Source organism: Dromiciops gliroides, chromosome 1 (genome assembly GCF_019393635.1).
Source record: "Dromiciops gliroides isolate mDroGli1 chromosome 1, mDroGli1.pri, whole genome shotgun sequence".
In the NCBI taxonomy this organism is placed as follows: domain Eukaryota; kingdom Metazoa; phylum Chordata; class Mammalia; order Microbiotheria; family Microbiotheriidae; genus Dromiciops; species Dromiciops gliroides.
In genome coordinates this window covers 715,041,217-715,061,859 of record NC_057861.1, presented here as the reverse complement: position 1 = coordinate 715,061,859, position 20,643 = coordinate 715,041,217, and positions in this window count along the sequence as shown.

The window sequence follows — 20,643 nt, the reverse complement described above, 5'->3', positions numbered from 1 at the left end:
CTTTGGGATACATACCTAGTAGTAGCATTGCCGGGTCAAAGTGTACATCATGTATATTTGTGCTTTATCCTATACTAGGCTGCCAGGTCTATGTCTAGAGTAATTGATGGAGCTGACAGTAGATTAAATTTTTAACTTGTGATTTTGTCACTACTATTGGTATGTGGTAGGAATATTTGGGAAGAGTAACAACCATAACCACTATTGCTGATTATTGGACTGGCTGCAACAAAAGGAACCTAGATGGATTTGGCTATTTGTGAAGTGGAGAATCAGACTCACTAAAACATCCAGGACTCACAAGGGGTATGAATATACTGTCTGGCTTTTGGCAGGGAATTTCTTTGACATGGATATTTCTAGGTTTTGAACCTAGCAGGTCTTACCCATTGAGCTACCTAAGGTAGCTGGAGTAGCAATATGTTATGTCCAAGTTTTTTGTTCCTAGGTATCTTATGTGCCATGACTATATTAGGCAATTCCCCAAAGGAAGGAAGAGCAGCTAAGTGGCACAGTGGATAGAGTGTTGGGTCTGGAGTCAGGAAGACTCATCTTAATGGGGTCATATCCAACCTCAGACACTTATTAGCTGTGTGACCCTGAGCAGGTCACTTAACCATGTTTGCCTCAGTTCCCTCATCTGTAAAGTGATATGGGGAAGGAAGTGGCAAGCCACTTTCTGACAAGAAAAGTCCAAATGGGGTCACAAAGAGTCAAACATGACTAAAAAAAAACAACTGACCCAGAGGAAGGAAAAATTATTTCTGTAAAGGTGAGTCTGTGATGATAAGCCTGAGAAGTCTATTCAAATAGAGTCCAGGCTGTATTCATTAATGTTCTGAGTCCCCCTGCCCTCTGTTGTAATGTGTTCAAGAGTTCCAAATGTAGCCCAGTCTAACTAAGCTCCATAAAACAGGAAGTATATTGTATGTTGATCACATCATTTAGCATTGCTGTATTCCAAATTCCTGTCAAATAGGGATAATAATACAGGGATGCTGTGAGGAAATTCTTTTTGAAATGTTATCACTTTTAGAAAGTTGGATTTTGAATCACATGATCTGGGGACAAATGCTGGCTCTCTTACTTATTTCTTGTGTTACAGCAGGGAAAGCATTTAACTTTTTTGGGACTTCATTTCCTTATATGCAAAATGAAGGGATTTGAATAAAAGACCTCTGGAGTTCCTTCTAGCTCTAAATCTTAGGTCCTATTATCCCATTCTCATCTGAACTGTGTATCTCTTGTAGTGGCTGGGAAAATTCTCTTCACACACCAAGTTTAATTGAATGTTTCTTATCTTAATTCTCATATATAGACTTACTTTGTGCCTTGGCTATTCTTGTATTTGTTAGCTTTTCCCAAAGACTAAAAGTAACTGGCAGGCAGCGTCTGTCATCTTTTATCTTCCCCTTAACTACTAGCTCACTGTGTGTATGGAAATAAAATAGCAATGTGAATTATTCATGTTGATGCAATTATTTTTTTAATTAAAGGAAGTCCTTCTTTATTTTTTGACATTGAATTGTGATGTTTTAAATATTACATTTTTATTATTCTGAGATGTTCATTTTCTGTCTTGTATTTAAGTCCATTTCAACTATTTGGGATTAAGGGGTATGATTCTTGGCCATGAATTCATGTTTAAGGGTTAGTATATATGTTCCTCACCCAAATGGAATGTTTTCTTTCATTGAGGCCACTGCTATAACCTGGCTTCATTGATCTTTGATGGGTCAATCATGATTAAGAGATAAAATAGAGTTCATAGAGAAAGTTAGGCCAGGCAGATGCCATTATAGTTTAGCTGAAGATATGTGAAATATCTATTTTGTTAAATGTGATGTAGCCTGACTACTACACTAATCTCAATCTCAATCGTCCTCACTTTCTCTCTCAATCCCTCTCTCAATCTCTTTTTCTCTGTTTCTCCTTCTCTTTCTGTCTTTCTGAATCTATCTTTGCATCTCATTCTGTCCCTACCTCTGCCTCTCTTTTGTTGCTATCTCTTTCTGTCTCTCTCTGTCACTGTCTCTGCGTTTATCACCCTCTCCCTTGCCCTCTCTCTTTGCTTCCCTTCCTCTGTCTCTCCATGTAACATAGACAGATATAGATGAATAGCTACATTCATTCATATATTATATAAGGACTAGACCCATGATTTCATAATTTTTCATGATTTCCTTGGCAAAGGAAAGTCCACATGAAGACACCACTTCTATAAGGGCCAACCCAAATCTCATTTTCCTTGCATTATGGAAAGTTGCCTTGGGCACTGAGAGGTTAAGATCACATACACAATAAGTGAACAGGGTAGGCCTTGTTTGTTCTTGGCATTTTTTACTTCAAGGCTGATCATCCATTCATTTTGCCATGTTCCCTTCGTAGGCCAACTAACAAAAATGTTGCAATAATTGATCAACAAAGAACTGCATTTTTTTTCTCTTTCATTTTCTGCTTCCTATAAAATATTTCCTTTCCATCTCTGGCACTCATTCTTCTAATAGTAAGGGCAACCTTCCAGGAGAGGAATTATGGAAATCATGAAAAAACACATTACTATTCATCCAAAGGTGTTAGTGGTAGGGTAGAGGGTGGGATTAGGGAGTGGAGAAAATACATGGAGAAATTATGTACATACCTATCAAAGAGACCTGGCTCTGGTTTAGCTCTTGGTGGCAGCATCTTACAGTACAATATCTAGAAGCCGACATCTCTTGTGCTATAGAGTATTTCCCAGTGCATTCCCAATGAACCTCCAGCCAGAGACTTTTCTATAATGTCAGCCTCCTTTTCAAGGCATGAAAAGTATCATTTTCTCCTGGTGACTGAATGCAGGATCAGGGTTATGGTTTATACATTTTACCTCTGCTTAACATGAGATAATGGCTTTCTATCTGCAGGGACTCTTTTGTGGCTCAACATGTAGTAGATATAGCATTTAAATAAAACATCCTTTAACCTTGGACAAATAAACCAGAAGTGGGTGTTCATCTTGACCTTTAATTTTGATTAGCTGTGAGGGCGGGTCTTATTTTGGGGAAAGTAGAATTAGCCCCCATCTCATATATTCTCCCTCTTCCACATGGTGTCCTTTCCAACAAATTATTCCCCATGCTTAGATTGCATGCCCCCTCCACCAGTTAGAAATTTTAGCTTCTTTCAAAGCTCAGCCTGAGTGATATGTCTACATCCTTTTGTGATTCCTGAAGATGCTTGTTTTCATTCCTCCTAATTTGTATGTATTTATTTTATAGATTAATTATATATCTGGACATCTATTCTTGCCCATGGAATGTAAGTTCCTTGAGGGCAGGGACTATTTCCTTTTTGTCTTGGTATCTCCAAGGCCTAGCATTGTACCTGACACAGAGTAGTTGCTTAATAAATACTTGGTGACTTGAAATTTGTCATTACTCTATTTGGGGTTAGTTAGGCTAAAGCTGGAATTTTCCTTCCTGATAGTTACTTCTATTTTTATATATGCTATAACTGTTTTAGAGTTCCTATTAGTATAAAATTCCTGTGCAGCATCTTGATCTCCCAACAACTCATAGGGATTCAAAACCTCTGTTCCAATTATTAAGGCCTCTGCTCTCTTTAAAAGTTCAAATCTGAATTTTCTGTCTGATTTGTTAAGGCCATTAACCCTAAGGGATGTTGAATGTATAACTGATACTCTATAATCATTCCCAGCCTTTCCCTGGGATCTTCTGGGAAGGGATAGTAGGATGTTAGTGTGACTGATATCCCCTGAAAAAACAAAGGCAATTTTGCTCAAGAGAGAAGAGAAACATTTATTTTTTTATTACATATAAGGTATTTTATTTTTTCCGTTACATGTAAAGATAGTTCTCAACTTTTGTTTATACAAGCTTTACAATTTCAGATTTTTCTCCCTCCCTCCCCTCCCTACCCCATCCCCTAGACAGCAGGTAATCTGATATAGGTTATATCTATATATCTATATACATATACATATATATATACACACACATATATATACCCATAATAACATTAATCCTATTTCTGCATTAATCCTGTTATAAGAGAAAAAATCAGAGTGGTATTGCAAAACCTCAAAATAGAAAAAAAAAAACAACAGCACCCAAAACAAAAGAAATAGTATGGTTCAATCAGCATCTATACTCCACAGTTCTTTTTTTTTTTTCTTGGATTTAGAGATCCTCTTCTATCATGAGTTCCCTGGAATTCTTCTGTACCATTGCATTGGTGAGAAGAATATAGTCCATCACAGTAGGTCAACACTCAATGTTGATGATACTGTGTACAATGTTCTTCTGGTTCTGCTCATCTCACTCATCATCAGCTCACGCAAGACCCTCCAGGTTTCTCTGAACTCTTCCTGCTCATCATTTCTTACACCACAATAGTATTCCATTGTATTCATATACCACAGCTTATCCAGTCATTCACCAATTGATGGGCACCCCCTCAACTTCCAATTCCTTGCTACCACGTAAAGAGCAGCTATAAATATTTTTGTACATGTGGGTCCCTTTCCCCCTTACATGATTTCTTTGGGAAAAAGACCTAAAAGTGGAATTGCTGGGTCAAAGGGTATGCACAGCTTTATCGCCCTTTGGGCATGATTCCAAATTGCTCTCCAGAATGGTTGGATCAGTTCATAGCTCCACCAACAATGAATTAGTGTTCCAGTTTTCCCACAGTTTCTCCAACATTTATTATCTTCTTTTTTTGTCATTTTAGCCAATCTGATAGGTGTCAGGTGGTACCTCAGAGTTGTTTTAATTTGTATCTCTCTAATCATTAGAGATTTAGAGCATTTTTTCATATGGGAATAGATAGCTTTGGTTTCTTCATCAGAAAACTGCCTGTTTATATCCTTTCACCATTTCTCAATTGGGGAATGACTTGGATTCTTATAAATTTGATTTAGTTCCCTATATATTTTAGAGATGAGGCCTTTATCAGAAGTACTGGTCTCAAAAATTGTTTCCCAGTTTTCTGCCTCCCTTCTAATTCTGGATGTATTGCTTCTGTTTGTACAGAAATTTTTTAATTTAATATAATCAAAATCATCCATTTTGCATTTTATAATATACTCTATCTCTTGTTTGGTCAAAAACTGTTTTCCTTTCCAAAGATCTGATAGGTAGACTATTCCTTTCTCTCCTAATTTACCTATGGTATCACCTCTTATGTCTAAATCTTGTATCCATTTTGACCTTATTTTAGTATAAGGTGTAAGATGTTGGTCTATGCCTAATTTCTGCCATACTATCTTCCAGTTTTCCCAGCAGTTTTTGTCAAATACCGAGTTCCTATCCCAGAAGCTGGAGTCTTTGAGTTTACCAAACACTACATTACTAGTGTCATTTACTACTGCATTTCCTGAGCCTAGCCTATTCCATTGATCTACCACTCTATTTTTTAGCCAGTACCAGATAGTTTTGATGACTGCCGCTTTATAGTAAAGCTCCAGGTTTGGTACTGCTATCCCACCTTCCTGTGAATTTTTTTTTCATTATTTCCCTGGATATTCTTGATTTTTTGTTTTTCCAGATGGATTTTGTTATTATTTTTTCTAGCTCTATAAAATAATTTTTAGGTAGTCTGATTGGTATGGCACTGAATAAGTAAATTAATTTAGGCAGTATTGTCATTTTTACTATATTAGCTCTGCCTATCCATGAGCAATTGATATCTTTCCAATTATTTAGATCTGATTTGATTTGTGTGAAGAGTGTTTGGTAGTTGTGTTCATAGAGTTCCTGGGTTTGTCTTGGCGAGAAACATTTATTGTAATGAGAAGCAGCAAGTGTTTTCTGGGCAATTTCTACTTCAGTTAAAAAAAAAAAGACAAAAATACCCATACAAATCCATCAAAAATAAATACATGAAGAGAAGTAGCCCTTACCAAAATAATCCTAAAGGGAGATATGCAGAACTTCCTGCAAAGAACCTGGCTTCTATTTTTTGGGAGTTATTTCAAGGTGTCCGGAACAGAAGCCAAATATACCTCAAAGGGTTAAGGAAAGAGGAGGAAGAGAAGAAGAAAGAGTGGAAGGATGAGAAGACAAAGATGAAGAGGAGAAAGTATAAGATAAAGTAAAGAAGAAACTTTCAAGTTTAGTGCTCTTTCCACAAACTACAACATGGAGGTTGATTCTGCTATGATTAAGAGAATGCAAATTAATTTAAATGAACTTCTGAATTCAGAGTAGCTTTTTGAAAAGAATCATGTGTTTTCCCAATCAGAATTTGCAAAGAAAAATGTGATAAAAGGATCCTCATCCTCTAAAGAAAGTTGGAAACCACTCTTCTGGGGTATATTGGCTTCAGAGGCATCTCAGCTCTATCTTTCATTCCTGACCTCAGCTAGGAAAATGTTGGCAGATGTCAAAGCATCCATCCAAAGAAAATCACTTTGTCTTACTCCAGCATACTCTCTATATTAAATGCCTGTTATATACTTCAGGCAGTGTACCAGGCACTGGGGATACAAAAGACTCAGCAAATAATATTTACATTTAAGGAAGTTCCATTCTAATGGGTATTTTGCTACTACCATCTCTTACTCTGAGAACTGCAATAAAATCAACACTCCCTTGCTTCTTGAAAGTGGGTTTTAGTTGACTGTCTTATGAAACCACTTCCTGTCCCTGCACTCTCCTAGAGCAGATTATCTTTCCTTAGCCATCATTCCTCTGAATGTGTTTTCTCCCCCTCTTTAGAATGTATGCTTCTTGAGAACTTAAATAAGACACTTGAGTGACTGTTTTAATTTTATTTGCTTAGAGCCAGTCCTTAGCAAAACAATTGGCACATAGTGAGCACTTAATGAATACTTTTTAATGTTAACTAATTAAGAATTCATTTAATTTACACTCTACTATACCCTTGAATGGGTATGGGGACTACCATAGTACAGAACATTTGAAATCTCTCTTGCTATTTCTACTTTTAAGGCTCATTGTGTATCTCTATTTCTGATTAAAGAAACTAATGGAGAAATTGTGAAAGGAAGGTTATGAGAAGAGTCCTTGATCCTAAACATAAATAAATCTCAAAGATGAGAAGATGGCAGATCTCATCTTAAATAGGCTCAATCAGATCTGGCTAATATACTTCAGAATATATAGTGAAGTGAGCATAATCAGGAGAACATTGTGCACAGCAATATTGTTTGATGAAGCACTATGAGTGACTTAACTCTTCCCAGCAATACAAAGATCTAAGACAATCCCAAAGGACTAACGATGAAGCATACTATCCACCTCAAAAGAAAGAACTGATATTGATTGAACACAGACTGAAGCATGCTATTTTTCACTTTATTTCTTTCAGTTTTCCTTTTCTTCTAGTCTTCTTATACAAAGTGACTCTTATGGAAAAGCTTTTCTAATCGCATATGTGTAACCTATATCTGATTGCTTACTACCCCAGAGATGGGAGGAAGAGAAGGAGGTACAGAATTTAGAACTCAAAATATTAAATAAAAATGTTTATTAAAACACTTCTCAGGGGGCAGCTAGGTGGCACAGTGGATAGAGCACTGGCCCTGGATTCAGGAGGACCTGAGTACGGATCCAGCCTCAGACACTTGACACTTACTAGCTGTGTGACCCTGGGCAAGTCACTTAAGTCACTTAACACTAGTTGCCCTGCCAAAAAAACCAAAAACCAAAAACCAAAACAAACACACACACACACACACACACACAATAGATGCACACAAACAAACAAACAAAAGCAAAGAAACAAACAAACAAAACATTCCTCAGAAGCCTGGGGCCTCAGATCACCTGAATCCAAAGACACATCACCTTTCTGCGCTATAGCGCAGAATGTTTCAAGAAAATGGATGGTTTCCATGGTCAACAATGTAGGAGAGTCTTTGAACCTTCATTTGGTACAATGCTACAGATAACTGCACCATGGAATAAAGTCATTTTGTAGTTTGAGTGGAAAGAAACATTTTGAGTTCTCTGCTATTTCAGACTTTCTGAAAAGTTCCCCAAATTTTAATAGCACATTTTATTACTACAATGAAAATGGTCCCTTGAATCATTTCTCTGGCACCCAGGGTAATATAGTGTGCCTCATAAATTTGCTTCAGTGTTAACTAACTTCCAATTGCTTTATTATTTCTCAATTGAAGATATTAAAACTTTTATGTCCTTGGGTAACATGGGAAACTCTTGAGAATTAAAGAGTATGTGCTGATCAGCTCTTCCAATGCCTGATCTTTTGTTTTCCCTTTTTATCTTCACTTCTCAAAATATATCCTAGAACAAGTGTGGAAAAAAGAATAAGGTCCTGGACCAAGATTCAGCAGCCAAAAATAAAATTAAATAAAATTAAATTTTTTTTTTTTTAAAAAGAGTCAACAACCTTTGGACAATCTTGTTTTTGTCATTTATGAGTTCTGTGACCGTGAGTAAGTCACTTATCCTTTATTTGCTTTAGACAAATCTCTTTCCATTAGATATTAAATCACAGATAAAGTTCCCCCAACAGTTTTCTGAACAGATGGAATCATGAATCCTTCACAAGTGTACGTATGTAATTCTCTTGTCTTCTGTGATATTTAAAGATAAATATAATGTTAGAGCTGAAAGAGACTTTAGAAATCATCTAATCCATAGCCTTTTGGGAGGTGGGTATGTGGGATAGGATTATTTATGATTACCTTATATTGTAACACTACCGATTTCAATCTAACATTTTATGTGAGACACTGTGGCACAGTGAATAGAGATCCAGGCTTAAAGCCAAGAAGTCCTACTTCACCATGCAATGTGACCACTGGTACTCTCAATGTCCCAGGGCAATTTCTAGGACATAAACTCCAGAGGACATGTTGATTTTCCTAAGTATTGGGTTTTCCTCATATCCCATAAGGATAAATACATAGGTCTAGGTAAAATTTTATTAGAAATCTAGAAAGTCATTCTTTGCATTTTAGATTGAGACAGGGGCCTAGAGTCATGAAGTTACTTCCCTAAGTTTACACACCTGATTAGTGTCAGAAAAGACACAAGAATACAGGCCTCTTGAGCCTCATTTCAATGATTTTTTTTTCTATACTATGAAGTGTCTTTTGTCCCCTTTCATCAGGTTTTAATCATTCCAGAACCCTCCTCCAACATCTACTTTATTCTCTCTATCTTTTTTCTATGCTTACAGGTGACAGCCATCACTCCAAGTCTTGAATTACATTTATCTATTCTAAAACTGAGAAACAATTATTTATTCGATCAACTGAGCTATCTAACCTGAATCATACTGAACTTAAGTTCAAATTAAGTGGACTTTTAATGGCAACTTACAATTTACCTACATTTTATTTTTTATCCCCACCCAGGTAACAAGTTGGGAACTTCTGCTTATTAACTTATTTCTCAGACTTCACTGGTTCATCATGCTATGGAACACCTTGGCAAGGAACAGCAGTGAAGCAGTAAAGTATTTAATTGGGACAAAAATGAAAAAAATAAAGGAACAGAAATAATTTCAGCATACTTTTACAAATATAATTTCATTCTATTTTCTCAAAAAGTAATTTAAAACAAACTCTTCTGAGCTAATGACTACTGCAGTGATGTAATAAATGAAGTCTCTTTCTTCCTCTGTCTCTATCTCTTTTTAGCACACTTTCATTCCTTGTCTCTGTCTATATAATTGTATCTATAAGTTTGTTATGGGGTAAAATGGGGTAAAGATTTTCGGTAGGGGTTGGGGTTCTTAGGAATTCCTCTTTAAAGAATTACACCCTCTTGCATACAAAAGCAGTTAGAATAAGATGGTAGTTTATTTAGGGACAAGGGAAAGGAAGGGGGGGAGGGAAACCATGAAAGAAATCCTTAGACTTCTCAGGAGGAGATAGGTATGGAAGAAAGCATGTGGCTCTGAGGTACCAATCTCCTCGAGCAGGAGACCTGCAGGTACTTTTATAGGGTACTGATGGGGGTGTGACCATCTGCCTATGGAAAGTTCCTTTAGTGAGGGAGGACCATCCCCCACTGGTGGTAGCTGGGGGAATTGGGTGAGGGGTGGCTACAGATCTCTCAAGCCATATCTCTCTCTTCAGGGTACAAAGGCAGTAGCCACACCCCAATTTATCTCCCCAGGGGTAAGGGAGATCAGAACGAAGGGTGGAGGTCCCAAAGCTAGCTCAGTCCAATCTGGTTCTGCTTATCTCTCTAGATGTATCTGTCCTCTGGTTTAGTTTCTCAAGAAGATTCCTTGGTATGCCCCAGAGAAATTCTGGGGTGCTCTGCACCATCAACTATTTGATCTACCTCTTTATCTGTTTTCTAATCCAGAACATACTCTTCCATGGTCCCAGACCTAAAGACTTCATTGAATAATTTAATCTGCAGCTGGGGTTAATTTTCATCCATTTTCTTCCACACTTTCCTATTCTGTAGGTTTCCATGTAACTAGTGGATCACATCAGATACTCTTGGCTTTTGTGTGACAGTTTCCTTCTGGTACTTCCTTTTCCATGAGGCCTTAGGTAGGTCTATGTTTGGCTTATCTCAAGCACTTATATTGAGATCAACCACAGTCAGCTTTTGTTTTCTGTGTTATAGTACATCTTGTAGCTGCCAGAAAATTCCATTCTTTTTCTTCTTGACAGGAAAAGAGCAAATAAATCTCCCCCCTTCTTCCTGCTACCAACTACTCTCTTTTCTATGAGAGGAGGGGTAGCCCTGACAAGTCACTCTGGGAAAAATGCATTCAACCCATCCATCCATAGGTAGGCTCTCTCTTTTTCTAATTAAAAAGTGAATAGGATGGAGTTGCATCACTTTCCCTCCCTTACCCTCACTGCTGTTGGAAGTGGCGTAATATGCTTCTTATGTCATTTTTAGCTGGGTATAGGACTGCAATAAGTCAGAGTACATAAATTCCTTCTGCCATTACAAAAGTTTTTATAAAGATGAAAGAAAATTTTTAAAAAAGCATTTGAATGCCATCTTAAAGAGAAAATAGAGTCACAAAGGGGGTAGTTTCAGTTTATATGTGTGGAGGAAAAAGAGGATCAATTCTCTAGCAAAGGCAGATGAAGTGAGAAGAAAGGAATAACTGAGTGCTGGTGATAGGATGATTATTTTTGTTGTTGTTGTTTTTATTTATAGAATGTGACAGAGAAGAAAGAAATCTAGGAAACCTGGGCTCAAGTCTTGTGTATAACACAACTACAAATAACAAAAAACAAACAAAGAAACAAACAACAGCAACAACATGTGACCCTGACAAAAAGTCATTTAACCTTTCAGTTCCTCAGGTACTACTCTAAAGCTACTATCATAGAGCAGTGGTTGATCTACATTGTTAGGGGGCTTTCTTACTGAAATTCCATATACCAAGTCAACAACAGTTCCAGAACCCCAATCAAAAACACACACACATATGTATGTTTATTTCTGCATGCTTGTATACCTCCACAAATATACACAGAGGGAGGCAATACATTTTTAAATAGAAGGAGATTAAAAACTAAGACTTAGGGGAAGCTAGGTGGCACAGTGGATAAAGCACTGGCCCTGGATTCAGGAGGACCTGAGTTCAAATCTGGACTCAGACACTTGACACATATTAGCTATGTGACTCTGGGCAAGCCAGTTAACCCTCATTGCCAGGCAAAACAAAACAAAACAAAACAACCTCCCCCCCCAAAAAAAAAAACCCAAGGCAAAACAAAACAAAACAAAAAACAAACAAACAAACAAAAACAACAACCCTAAGGCTTAAATAGGTTAAGACACTTACTGATCATTACAGGGTTGTATAATCAGAACTTAAATTGAGTTTTTCTGGTTCCCAAACCAACGTTTTTTTCTAAGATACAATATTGTCTTTCAAAGTCATGTTCTAGATAATTTGGAACCACATACCTAGGACTATGTACTTTGTAACTTAGAGAACTTTAGGATGCAAAATGATTAAGCTAGAATATTGAGCCCAATCCAATAATGTGAACTTTAACCCTCCATATTAGAATATGGAGTAAGCATATCTAGGTTACTATTCTTCTGGGATAAACAAGTCAACAAACAATCTGGAATATTTTAAGTGGACTATCAGATCAATGTGAGAAAATAGCATCCTATAACCATGAAAAAAAACAAAAACAACTGGTGTGATCATTGAGAAAACCATCATTTCCAGGATAAAGGAAATAATAGTTCCATGACACTCTGCCTAAATCAGACCACAACTAAAATGTGTTCAGTTTTAAGTAGCACATCTTAGAAAGGGCATTGATCATCTTGAAGACAGAGAGAGGAATATAGTGAAGAGCCTCAAGATGATGACATAAAAATTAATTGAAGGGCCCAGGAAAAAAAGATAACTTTAGATTTCATGATACCATTTGATCAGCTGTCATGTGGATAAAGGAATAGCCTTATTCTGCTTGACCCATGAGAGTAGAACCAGGAGTAGTAGGGGGTAGGTATAAATAGAAAAAATTAGGCTTGATGTAAAGGGGAAAAAGTCCTCTAACAGAGCTATCTAAAAATGGAATATGCTGAGTCAAGAAATGAATCTTCCTTGGACACATTTAATCAAAAGATGGACAACTATTTATAGGTATGATATAGTGGGTATAATTTTTATGAATGAGTTGGACTAGGGGCAACTGAGTTCCTTTCACTTCTGAGAGGCTATGTTTCCCTATTGCTTTCTGTGAAACCATGGGGATATCACTTAAGTTCTAGATTCCACAGGTGAGGGATTTGGGGTACTTAGAATATAAGCTTAATTCAGACAAGGTTATTTCTAATGTCCATTCCAGAATGGATAGTTATACACAAAATGGACATATGATGTGGAAAAACCATTAAGAGACCCACACTCGGGGAATTTATATGAGAAGGGCACACTCATTAAGAAAACATGCCTCAGATGCATTACACTGGTTGATATCTTCTGGTTGGTTGGTTGATGTCTCTTCCTCTTGGGCTTTCTTGTCACCAGTATCATATGGTACATTCTCCCTAGGATGTACTTGGACACAATATATCAGATATGCCAGGTATTACTGCTTTGAGGGTCTCATACTATCATTGCTTGAGTTAATTCCATTGGTCCTGTGGCAACTTCTGCTTGTTGACAGGCTTTGCTCCATGAAGCATGAGATTATGAATATTCTTCTTGCTTCCACCTTTGGAATTTAGCCGCAGTACACATTTGTGACATTTCTTCTTCTGCATAAGGATAGCAGGCTTTGACATCTCTCTTTTGTCTGAGAGTGAAGGATCTGTGGGGGGTTTTTTGTGTTTTTTTTTTTTTAATTTTTTATTTTAGTGAGGCAATTCGGGTTAAGTGACTTGCCCAGGGTCACACAGCTAGTAAGTGTTAAGTGTCTAAGAAGTCACATACTCCTGACTCCAGGGCCGGTGCTTTAACCACTGTGCCACCTAGCTGCCCCCAGAGAGTGAATAATCTGTAGACTCAGACTTTGAGAAAGGTAGCACCTGCTTCATATGTAGCTATGTGGCACAGTGGATAGAGTACCATGCCTGGAGTCAGGAAGACTCCTCTTCAGACATTTCAGGCACTGTGTCTTCAGACACTTATTAGCTGTGTGACTCTGGGCAAGTCACTTAACCCTATTTGCCTCAGTTTTCTCATCTGCAAAATGAACTAGAGAAAAAAATGGCAAACCACTACCGTATCTTTGTCAAATGGGGTCACAAAGAGTTGGAAATTACTGAAAAATGACTGAACAACAACAGGGAAAGAAAACTCTAGATACTTTTTTCTTCCCCACATAAAGATTTTTTTCTGTCTTCCAACCCTTAGATTTGACATGATTTTCTTCTTTAAAAGGAGAGATTTTGGGGGCAGCTAGGTGGCACAGTGGATAAAGCACCGGCCCTGGATTCAGGAGTTCATGAGTTCAAATCTGGCCTCAGACACTTGACACTTACTAGCTCTGTGACCCTGGGCAAGTCACTTAACCCCCATTGCCCTGCAAAAAAAAAAAATTAAAAGGAGAGATTTCACCACAGGGTAAACACATAACAGCCCATCAGTTATCTATCACCTGCAGGCATTGTCTATTTTTAAATTTCAACTTCCAGCTCACCAATGGCTGTTTCTTTGTCCCAAGCCTCTGGCAGACATAGAGTTAGAAGGTTCTTGTAACTCTGTGTAATATCTGTTTGTCAGATGATACATCTTCAGAAATATTTTAGGACTTTACCAGAACAAACTGCCAAGGGCTATCAGTGTTGGAGGTTCCTGATTTTCACAACATCAAGATCCTTTGTCTCCTATGCCAGGAAAGGAAGGGGCAAAAGAAAATCAACTACAGTCACTAAAGTGGTACAACTTCAAGGTGTCCTTCTTAACAAAAATGCTTTGTTTCCGTTTCTTTCCTTTGTTATGCATATATACATGTATATATGTACATGTATACATAGGCACATATAAAAACACTACACATATAAATATGCACATACATCTACATATGTACAGAGACACAGATACATATATACATACACAAAATTGAAAAGGCAATGAACCTTCTCAGGCTTTGAGTTGACTTGCATGATCTATGTCCATGTGGATATGTGTGTGTGTGTGTATGTGATTATTTTAGTTTCATATTATTTATTTATTTATTGAAGTACTACCTAATAGGTATTGTTTTTCTTTCTACAATTCATTTACTTACTTGGGTTTTTATTACACACCCCAAAACAGGGTGGTCTCTACAGCTTACTAATTGAGTGACCACAACAAAGTCCTTTATTATCGTTGGTCCTCTGTTTCCTCATGTATAAAACACTAATAACTCACATGTATGTAAGAACATAAACTCCCTGAGGTCAAGGGTTGTTTCTTCCTTGCTTCTGTATCTCTTATGTGTAACACAGTGCCCAAATATGTAGTAGGTACTTAATAAACACATTGAGTGAGTATTTTATTAATCATTTCCCCTACAACAAGCTGAAATTCTACAAACAGTCCTCTAATTTGAAAGATAAATAAACTGAGGCTCAAAGATTTTAAATGACTTGCTTGTGATCTCATAGTTGGAATCAAAGCTCACACTGAATGATATGCCTCTTGGGGGCGCTAGGTGGCACAGTGGATAAAGCACTGGCCCTGGATTCCGTGTGACCTGAGTTCAAATCTGGCTTCAGACACTTACCAGGTACTAACAGTGTGACCCTGGATAAGTCACTTAACCCTCATTGCCCTGAAAAAAAAAGTTATGCCTCTTGACTTCAGATATAGCATTATTTTATTCATATTGTGTTGCATATTGAATGATAGAGCTGGTTTGGATGATCTCTGTTGTTCTTTTCAGTTCTGAATCCTAGATACCCTACAGGTAGAAGACCAAAGGTATTTTTCCCATCAAAAGGGAGAGTTTTGAGTATGATACTCAGTGTAACAAATTAAATATAGCAAACCATCTGCATTAACAGTACAAATTGTTGTGATCACAAGCAAAATAACTGGATTTTATTTCATCATATTTATTCTTTTGGATAGCTTAACAAACAACTGCATTCCCCAGACCTCAACAAGAAGGGAACTCAGGAAATTCATAGATCCACATTCCTTGCAATGAATAGAGAAAATATATCCTGAGGTTTTCTTGCTGAAGGAGGATGCTAGACTTTAGGGGAGGGGTGGATGTTTGCTGTGTACACGATTCCTTTAGGGACTTCATCCTGAATAGAAATATGTGGCTTTAGCACTCTATTAGATTGACTTAAGAACAGAAAACTTAGCCTCCACTGCAACTGAGAGATCAAAAGCAATTCAGAAAACATTAAATATTGAACATGTCTGTCTGTCTCTAATTGGATTCTTCTTGCCTCCTCTGTACACACACTTTCAAGTTTGTCAGTATCTTTTCTTCCAGCAGGGTGCATTGTGGTTGTGCTAATCAATGCATCTTTGAAAAATTCTATTAAATCCTTTTATGTGTATATTTTTGTGTGTGCACGTATGTGTGTGCACACATGTGTGTGTGTGTGTGTGTGTGTGTGTGAGAGAGAGAGAGAGAGAGAGGAAGAGAGAGAGAGAGGCAGGCAGGTCCATCATTGATATAACTGGGGTCTATATAGCTTGTTTAACCTGTGTAATAGTCAAAAAGTAACTTTTGTTGGGGAATGTTCTTATTAGTCTACCAGTCTTCCCCTTTTACTTGACAAATAGCCTAAGGATCTTGACTTTTCATTAGTCTGGGATACATAGGAAGAAATGAAGTCTCCCTTTCTATGGGTTCAGAATCTAACTTCATTGAGTTGTCTTAGTTCTGCCCAAACTTTATCTCTTTGTTCTGGGAAGCAACCCTCCATTCTACTGGGATAGCAGAGATCTCAGGATAAATGTGTCGATGCCACACCCAAATCCTTTTATTTTTCAGAATCAAGCTGGCTATTGGGTAGTGCTTTACAGTTTTCAGAGTTCTCTGTAACCATTATTTTATTTGAGTTTCACAGCAACCTTGTGAAATATGTTCTGTGGATGTTATTATTTTCATTATACATGGGAAGGAACTGATGCTTTGCAAGCTAAGTCAATTATTCATGATCATTTCAGATGTAAGTATTAGAATTGAGATGAACTCTCAGGTCTTCCTGACTCTAAGTCCCTCACTCTGTTTACAGGATCTCTCCCCAAAGGCAAATTCTGATGGAAATAAATGACAATACACATTTTCTGGCTGGGCAAAGGTTAAGTGACTTGCCCAGTGTAACTCAGCTAGTGTGTCAAGTGTCTGGGGCCAGATTTAAACTCAGGTCCTCCTGAATCCAGGGCCAGTGCTCTATCCACTGTGCCACCTAGCTGCCCCCATAGAATTTCTTGGGAAAATAGTGGTCCAACTCTTGATGCTCTGGGTACTTTGAGAAGGTCTTGAAGACTAGTGCTAGGTGGCAGGATTCTTAGATTGGATGCCTGCAGGATATTGTGTTGCTTAGGGGCATGAGCTGGCAAAGGGTTTTGCACTATTTGAAATGGGGGCATTGATTGCCAAAAGAAGGGCGTACTTCCTATTTGGGAAAAAGCACAAGCCCTTGGACTTTTGCATCTAGGGGAAACGCTGTTTGTTCCAAGTTAGTAAGAGTCCTGCATCCTCTCTAATTTATACTTGAATAAGAATCTTTTCAGCAAATTGCTGAAAAGTAATTCTGCAGTTTCTGCTTCTGTGAGGAACACATCACCTGCCAAGAAAAGAGATTCCATTTTAAGTGTTCTAAATGTAAGAAAATCCCCCCATCCCTCAGCCCAACACCAAGTCTAAATCTAGAATCTTGATGCAGGACATTTTCTCTATCTTCCACAATCCTTCCATTATGACTTCTTGTGTTTCAGAGACTGTTGCAGGCTTTTGAAACTTTCATCAGAATAGTCCATGCTCTGGGAGCTTCAATTGTGCTGAAAAAACACTCCTTCCTGAGGACTAACCAATTGGAACATGGGGAGGCTTATATAGACTTCGTCATGAATTCATTGACTATGGTAGTATATGAAGTAAAGAAAAAAGTAAAATTAATCCTATGCTGACTTGGTATCTGTAGTGACCATGGCAGCCTAGTGGAAAAGTTGACCAAAGGAAATAAGAATGTTTGCCTCTCAGGAATTGGAAATTGAGGGGATGTCCATCAATTGGGGAATGGCTAAACAAGTTGTTGTATATGAATGTAATAGAATTCTATCATGCTGTAAGAAATGATGAGCAGGTGGAGTTCAGAGAAGCCTGGAAGGACTTGCATGAACTGGTGATGAATGAAATGAGGAGAACCAGAAGAACATTATACACAGTATCATCAACATTATGTGTTGATCTACTGTGATAGACTAGATTATTCTCACCAATTCAACAGAACAAGAAAGTTCCAAAGGATTCATGATGGAAAAGGCTCTCCAAATCCAGAATAAAAAAAGGAACTGTGGAAGATGGATGCTGATTGGACCATACTATTTCTTTTGTTTTTGGTGCTGTTGGTTTTCTGATTTGAGGTTTTTCCTTTGTGCTCTGATCCTTCTTGTATATGACTATTTCAGAAATATGTTTAATATTATTATGTATATATAATATATATCAGATTGCGGGCTATCTAGGGGAGGCAGGGAGGGAGGGTGGGGAGGGAGAAAAATTTAAAATTGGAAATCTTATATAAACAAATGTTGAAAACTATTTCTACATGTAACTGGAAAATAATAAAATACTTGTATTTAACAAAAAAAGAATGTTTGCCTCTCAACAGATGACTGATATTATGCTTCCTAGATGTTCCTGAGTCTTACGTGGATTTAAACAATCTGGCTCCACTAGAGTAGTTTGCTGAGGAAGGCTCTTGTTAAGTCAAGGAAACTACTGAGGACTTCCTAAAAGGGTATGTTATATGATTCACATCACCTAACCTGAAATGAACCTGGATACAACGATTGTAGTTATCAAATTTACTATTTTGTGGATTGGAGCATCATGCAATGACTACTAGAATGATTTTATATGGAAAAGTTAACATCAAGAGGGAGAAAATACCTAACAGAGTCATCTAGCTTGTGTTTCCTAAGGAAATCATAAAAATGGTCCTCCATATGGATCAATTTACAACATTGCTGAAGGAACCTGAGATACCAAAGGCATGGAGAAAATTTTTGACCTCTTTAATACCAAAACCCGTGACCAAGAGAACATCAAATACTAATATTCTAACTTTTGTTTATATAAAATTTTAATGAGAATAATTTAATAAGAACTGATGATATCCTTGATGAGAATATTGTTAGTAAGGAACAGGATGCTTGTGCAAATGATATTGAACAACAAACCATATCTTTATCATAATATATTTAACTCAAAGATGAAGATGACATGTTGCTTATTGTATGGTTAGTCTCTCTTTCCTCTCCCTCTCCCTTTCCCTCTCCATACCTACATATATAGGTATATATGAGCTTTGACTCAGAACAGGAAAATACTACATTAAGAGGTTTCTTTTTACAACATTCCTCACCTCTCATACAGAATAATTATATGAAATATCTTGACATATATATTATTAATGCTAAACTTGATCATTGACTGTCTTTGAGACATAAATCAGGGAGAAATGTGCTTGCCAAACGTGATCATGACTCTTATGGAGGAGATTGAGCACAGGATATAAAGCACAGTTGAGCACAGCTGAAACAAGATTTTCTGTAGATGGTGAGGCCTTTTTAAAACATTTTATTCTGAACTTAAGAAATAAAATAAACAATTCTATAACATAGTAGTAGAAAAATACCAAGATGTTTGCACACGAAACTGCAAATCTATTATGTACAACCTGCTATTCCTTTTAAAGATATAATAAAATGATCATGTAAGTTTATTTTTTTCCTTTTTTCTTCCATCTGCCCTCCCTAGAGATGGCTACTATTAGACATAAATGTGAATATACACACACATATATATGTAAAATTATTCTACACATATTTCTATTTATCAGTTTCTGAATACAGATAATATCTTCCTTTATAGTTTCTTTGTAGGTAATTTGGATATTTATAATTGTCAAAGTGACTTAGTCATCAAAGTTGTTCTTAAGACAATATTTTTTGAGGGTTGCCAATCAATTGTGAATGACTAAACAAGCTGTGCTATATGGTTGTGATGGAATATCATTGTGTTATAAGAAATGAAAAACAAGATGATTTCAGAAAAAGCTGGACTTATATTAACTGATGCATGATGAAGTGAACAGAACCAGAGCATTATACATAGTAATAACAAAATTGTTTGATGAAGAATTGTGAACTACTTAGCTCTTCTCAGCAATACAATGATCCAAGACAATCCCAATGGATTTATGATGAAGCATGCCATCTCCATAGAAAGAATTGATATTGATTGAATACTATTTCTCACATTTTCTTTCATTTATTTATTTTATTCCTCTTGTACAAAGTGACTAATAAGGAATTTTTTTTTTCACAATTTCACATGTATAACCTATATCTGATTGCTTACCATCTCAGAGATGGGGAGGGGGATGGAAGGAGGGAAAGATGGAATTTGGAACTCAAAACTTTAAATAAAAAATGTTAAAAAAGAAAATATATTTCTGTTACAGTATACAATGTTCTCTTGGTTCTGCTCATTTCACTTTGTATTATTCCATGGAAGTCTATCAATGTGTTTCTAAAATAAATGAACTCATCATTTCTTATATCAAGATCATATACTACAATTTGGTCAGCCATTCCCCAATTGACAGGAATTCCCACAATTTCCGGTCCTTTACCATCACAGAGAGGGCTGCTATAAATATTTTAGAACATAGCAATTCTTTTTCTTTTTCCTTAAACATCTTTGGAAACAGACCTAGTAGTGTTATTACTGGGCCAAAGGGTAGATGCAGTTTAATAATGGGATATAATTTCAGATTGCTCTCCAAAATGTTTGGGACAGTTCATAGTTTTACTCACAGTGAATTAATGTCCCAATTTTTCCACATCTCCTCCAACATTTGTTGCCTTCCATTTCAATCTTTGGTCTTTTTATTAACAATGTATACTTGGACAAGTACCTTATGGTTGATATAGAATATTCTTCACAATAGCCCAGAAAATTAAGTATCAAACATTTTATCAATCATCATCATCAATCCATCCTCATTGTGA